The sequence below is a fragment of the Myotis lucifugus genome, unplaced genomic scaffold (genome assembly GCF_000147115.1).
Source record: "Myotis lucifugus unplaced genomic scaffold, Myoluc2.0 scaffold_14, whole genome shotgun sequence".
NCBI lineage: Eukaryota > Metazoa > Chordata > Mammalia > Chiroptera > Vespertilionidae > Myotis > Myotis lucifugus.
In genome coordinates, this window is record NW_005871062.1 from 13,243,074 (window position 1) to 13,249,446 (window position 6,373).

A 6,373-nucleotide genomic window follows, 5' to 3' on the forward strand; every position below is an offset into this window, starting at 1 on the left:
CCAGGGTTTAAGTGCTGGTCTAGGCTTTCAATTCCAATAGTCATCCATTTCGAACATGACTCTGGGCAAATAGCTATTCGGCCAAGCTTTTATTCGATCACCAGTTGCGATGAGGGACCCATTTTTAAAACCCTAACCCAAAAAAAAAAAAACCAAATGGATCCAAAAAAATAAAACCATAAATATATATATCTATATATATATATTTTTTTTTTTTTTAAAAATCTGAAGAGGCGCTCAACTCTGGTAAATGAGATTAAAACTGGGGTGGGCAACAAGCACAACTACACAACCACACTAAGAGGGAAAATTCCCATTTTATGTTAATTCTCTACCATTTTATTACACTAATCTTTTATTATTTTAAATTTAAAGGGAATGGGGGGGCTTTCAAAAAATTATTTAGTTTAAAATATAAAGTCTAACAACCATAATTCCTAAACATTCCAGGTCATATGGAGAGATTCCTAAATACTGGTGACCAAAGGGGGAAAAAATAAATAAAGGTGGCAAGATTAACTTTAAGCTTCTTCCTTATGTAAATTTTCAAAACTTTCAAGTGAAAAAATGACAACATCTTAATTTCAGGTACAGACTCTCACACTATAAGGAGCAAATTTCACTAAGACTAAAACAAAAAATAAACTGAAATAAAACACTCAGCAATCATCAATTTCCAAATGAACAACAAAGGTGGTCCAAGAAATGGGTAAGGCCTCCCTTGTCTGAGATTTGGGGAAAGCACACTGTTAACATCCTCAGCACTCTAAGTTTTTCCTTTCATCTGAGCCTTTAAACTACCAATAAGTGTCTAAACCAGGGGTGGGCAAACTTTTTGACTCGAGGGCCACAATGGGTTCTTAAACTGGACCGGAGGGCCGGAACAAAAGCATGGATGGAGTGTTTGTGTGAACTAATATAAATTCAAAGTAAACATCATTACATAAAAGGGTACGGTCTTTTTTTTTTTTTAGTTTTATTCATTTCAAACAGGCCGGATCCGGCCCGCGGGCCGTAGTTTGCCCACCGCTGGTCTAAACAATAATTCTGCAGTATTCTCAGAATTGGCCACCACATATTTCTAATTCTAGAACAAAACTAAGAATTCAGGGGGTTGGGGGGGGGGGAGGGGTGGGACGGGACTTCTAAAACGAATTTTTTAAAATGAAAGCAAATCAAGCTCTTTTATCAGTGCTCACAGAAAGGTATTGATTAGAAAAGAATACAAGTTCACTCTTTGCTCTTTCTCTCTCTTGAGCATGCCCTGCTTTTCCACACCCTTTTCTCCAGGGCTCTCTTGCTCTCTGAAGCAGATCCGTGCCTTTCTCTCCACTCCTTCCCCTGGATGAATTTTCTTTGCCTTTCTGTTTCCTAAGCTCCAAAGGCTTTTCTTTTGCCTCTGCAATTTATTTCCTGAGCCCATGCAGCCCAGTTGGCTCACTTCTGCTACCTCTGGGAACTTTCTAAATAAAAGTTTGCTTCTGCTTAGAAAAAAGAAGAAAAAAACACACAACTTTTTTACTGGAGTCTAATGTCCAAGTGAACATAGTACAGTAGTAATCAGCAGCATTACTGCTACAATTCATAGGACCCACCTACTGGTACTCAGACACAAATACACACCACTCGGACTACATTTACAGGTTTCCATACAAAAAAAAGTACCCACTTTTGGTCAAGTCAACTAAAAAAGAAAAAGGTGAGTAAAGTGAAAGGCTGTAACATTATTAGGGAGTGGGCTCATGGTGTGGTGCCCCAACACAATTAAGTTATAGCATGCTTTTTGATTTAGCAAAAGCAAGAGTACACAGGAAACTTAGAGCTAAAATCTGGGCAGAATTTTTAAATGAAAATGAATTTTCCCTATACTTTAAAAAAGCTCCAGATATTTCTAGAATATTCAACAAGGCAGTATACTAATTACAATATTTCGCATTACATATAAACTATATCAATGATCACTATAATAAAGGGTGATAATTAGTATTTTACAAAGATACTGAGGAAGAAAGCACAAGACAAATTTTAAAATAATTAGGAAAAAGAAGGAAACCAGCAACTAACATGGTTATTAGTTCACTGTGCCAGATTCCACGCAAAGCAATTCAAATGCACTATCATCCTTAACTCTCACATTATTTCATTTTAGTGATAAAGAAATTTGACCAAGCCACAAAGCTAATAATTGTAGAGCTGAGACATGAATCCCAGTTCTGACTCCAAACTAAAGTATGTTACTTACACAGCCATTGCCAACAGCTAAAAAGATTTTCCTACAAGAATATTTATTTAAAACAAAATAATAGGCATACAAGAAAATAAACTTACAAATACATACCTCTACTTCATCTCCTTCACTAATTTCTTTTTTTATATCAGGTGGTGGTGGTAATCTAACTTCGTTAAATGGAACCTGACGTTCTGGTTGCCAACTGAAGGATTAGAAGAGAAATAAACATTATCAAAATATATTATCCCAATACCCCCTAATATGGAAGCTATATAATCTATGCTTAGTGCTATATTTTTTTCAAATTAATCATTTAGCTTTCCCTAAGAAAAACAACTTTCATACTATATATTTTCCAAGTAATTAGTTTGTTGAGGTAGAACAAATTTTACATGATTCTTGATGAAGTTTATAAATAATTAACATCATTGAAAATAATTACATATTACCTGCCAAATTATTCATCCTAAGGGAACAGTACATTCTGCAAATGGTATGGGCTACATTCATAATAGTAACTTAGATTCAAAATAGTATCACATCAACACCACTGCTAAATAACAGCAGTGGAATCAACTTCAAACACATTTATAACTGGATGAGACATAATTCCAGAGACTATAAAACAATATAAACAGCATAATTCCGTTTTAGTGTATATGTTCACAGAAACACAGAAAATTACTCAATTATTTTGAATAGCTGAATTACATTAAGGTTCATTTTCCTCACATAAAAATTATCTTTTCAACAATGAACACATACATAATTAAAACCAGTAAAAGCTTAGTTTTAATGTTTGTAGCAAATATATATCAAAGTTACTAATTAAGCTATTGTTTAACTGACGTTTTTTATGTTGTATTTTATAAGCTGAGTTGATGAATAACTTTAAGTTCTAATCGGTCATTCATATGCCTGAAAGGTACACCAGCACATAAAATGTTCTTTTAGCATCTATCTGCATGGGATGCATGGGATACACACACACACAACAGAAGGCAAGTAAAAGATTTTTGAGTGCTTTCTTTTCACCATTACTATCTAAATGGCAGCTGCTCAAAGACAGAAATCATCACACTTGTTTCTACATGAAACAGCTATTGGGCAGATATCTTTTCAGGCAGTTCCAGAGCAGCTTAAAAGTGAAAGTTGAACAGTTCTTTTCTGACCTTCAGTTACATAGTGCTCCTTTATAACCCTTCCTAAACAAGGCCAGCATACTGTCTTTCATATTTTAAAACATTACCTAGCTGTTACAATATCTATAAACTGAAATTCCTTAATATTCAAACAATTTGAAAATGACTACCAGTAGCCACTCAGAAGGCTTCCTACAACATTATTTTAACATCTGTGCTTTTTTAAGAATTAAAATCCCATTTGTGCCATCTATTTTTGCAAAAACTACTTACTGATTCATTTTCACATGTGTTTTGGCAAAGAAAGGGGTCATGAAAAAAAGTAATGAGTAAATGGTGGGCAGAAAAACAGGCGAAGAGTTATCAAAACTAGATTTAAATTCGTAAGATGATCGAGCCATTAAAAGCCTGTCCAAAAGCGGTCATTTTTCACTGGCAATAGGAAGAATCAAAAGCAAACCATTTGGCACTACCCATCTTTAAAATTAAAATCTCGCCCTGACCAGTTTGGCACAGTGGCTAGAGTGTCGGCCTGTGGACTGAAGAGTCCCAGTTTCGATTCCGGTCAAGGGCGTGTACCTTGGTTGTGGGCACATCCCCAGTGGGGGGTGTGCAGGAGGCAGCTGATGGATGTTTCTCTCTCATGGATGTTTCTAACTCTCTATTCCTCTCCCTTCCTCTCTGTAAAAAATTAATAAAATATATTTTAAAAAAATAAAATTAATATCTCTATCAATAAATAAAAAACTTACTTGTTCTCGAAAACAACTGTGAGGGAGTCTTCATGAACATCTTTGATAAATCCCTGCAAAAGCCAAAAACATTATTAAAAGTATATCAATATTCAATTAAACATTATGTTAACTCTAAAAGGCAATATAATACTAGAGATATAAAGAAAATATGGAGTAATAAAAAAGAACACAGAGCTTAGAATTAGGCAAATCTGGGTTTGATTTCCATCTCATTTGTGAAATGTAAGACTTGGAATTTATTTAAACTCTCTGAACCTGTTTTCACACAGTACTATAACCTCAGTTTCACAAACCAACCTTGAAATTAGTAAAAAGCCTGAAACATCATAGGTATTAGTCAATACTCAAACTAAGTGAGTCAGTATTTAGTACTGTGACTAATAATAGGGTCAGGCTTTCAGGATTCACATGCCAGGCTCTCTATCACTTATACATTCTTGAATAAGATATCATACCTCATGTAACTGAGAATCAAGTAAAATAACTAATGTTTACCACAGTACTTGGCATGGAGGAAAAAACTCAAATTTATTATAAATATTAACTATAAATATTAAATTATAGCCCACCTTTAATAACTAACAAAACCACATTCTTAATACTAATCTTACCATTAACCTTATCTTATTTTTCCTACAACTTCTCTTCCTTCTTTGCTTAAAAAAAAGGGTGAGTACATTGCCTCAAAACCATTTTGGAATGAATATAAATAGACTAGAGCCCCGGTGCTTGGATTCGTGCACCGCTGGGGTCCCTCAGCGTGGCCTGCAGGGATCGGGCCAAAACCGAGCCAAAACCGGCAGCTCAACATCCCCCGAGGAATGTAGTAGTGCAGGAAGCAGCAGGCGGCCAGGGAGGAGCCCGAGCCCAGGCCAGGTGCCACACTGCTCCTGCTCATCATGGCCCTGCCGCGCCTGCCACCACCACCGCTCGGTAGGCTTGCTGCCACTCTACTGTGGTCTCTGTGCACCCATCCTAGGGTGATACCAGTGTGCCCATGAGTGAGAAGCGGCCGCCAGCTTGCACCCAATCAGTCTCCATACTGGTCCCAATCCTGGTCCGGATGGGGAAGGGTCGCACAGGGGGAGTGTCCACAGGAGAGGCTTGCACTGCCACAGAGACAGGAGAGGCTCCCTCTGTGGGAGCACACTGACCACCAGGGGGCAGCTCCTGCATTAAGCGTCTGCCCCCTGGTGGTCAGTGCGCGTCACAGCGACCGGTTGTTCCGCCATTAGGTCGATGTGCATATTAGTCTTTTATTATATAGGATTCTCAATAAAAATCAGTAGTCATTTTTAAGACTTAAAATTACTCTACCTTCATTTGATGAATATAGCTGAAAGAAATCATTAGACCTAACATACTCAAGAAAGAGCAAAGGACTCAAGTACAGAACAACTGTTATTCAAATCTTTGGCTCTATCGCTATATAACCTTGGGCAAGCAGTCCTTGGCACCTGATATGATTACAACTGACATTAAATGACCACTTTATATTTCTGTCAATCAGAAATGCAAAGTTCTCAACCTTAGTCAAATGCATACACACACTCTGAAACACTAGGTACTTAGTAAGTATTTTTGCAAAACAAAGATCAGACTAGACTTCATAAGATGCACTAAAACTAGCTAAATAAACATACATTTTCAGTTCCTTGTTAAAAGATAGCAGAAATGAGCACATCTGTTTACCTCATCTCCTTATCAGAAGCCCATTAAACAATACCAAAAAGATTCTTAGGGATAACCACCCCCCACACACACACACACACAAAAGAAACACACAAAAAAATGCAACAGAATTTAGTAAACTCACAAAATAGATGGAGAAGCCTAATCAATTTCTAAAAAAGCAACAACTACCAATATTTAAATACTATACCTTAGACATTCTTCTAAGTAAATCAGAAAGCCAAAGACTATGAAACAAACTGGCAGAGGAAAAGGCAAAAAGCAAGATCAACAACATCACTCCAGAAAAATCTTTGGAACTTAGAAGAGGGTAACAGATGGGGGCTGAAAAAGAAAAAAAAAAATCATTTTCTTTAATAATATAGAAATCGCCACCCTTGCTGGTTTGGTTAGAGCGTTGGCCATGGCCTCTGCCCTCAGACCCGGTCACGGGATTCCCTGTCGAGAGTGAGTACCTGGGTTGCAGATTCCCCAGCTCCAGTAGGGGTTGTAAGGGGCATGCAGGTAGGCAACCAACAGATGTTTCCCTCTCATGTGGATTTTTTTTTCTCTCC

The 6,373-nt window shown here is 37.1% G+C and overlaps 1 protein-coding gene across 6 annotated transcripts in view; it reads right to left on the reverse strand.

The window, feature by feature from the left end:
- Nucleotides 1–4,245, reverse strand: part of FXR1 (FMR1 autosomal homolog 1) — a 44,144-nt gene extending 39,899 nt beyond the window's left edge. For 3 of the 6 annotated variants that reach the window (XM_006084878.3, XM_006084877.3, XM_014452332.2), the window contains exons 1-2: nucleotides 4,125–4,245; nucleotides 2,339–2,432 (exon numbers count right to left, since the gene is read on the reverse strand). The gene's annotated coding sequence lies outside the window, so the exon portion shown is untranslated. The remainder of the gene's footprint in view (nucleotides 1–2,338; nucleotides 2,433–4,124) is intronic. The other 3 variants (XM_006084876.3, XM_006084879.3, XM_023750651.1) reach the window with 1 other exon arrangement.
- Between the last annotated feature and the right edge of the window lie 2,128 nt (nucleotides 4,246–6,373).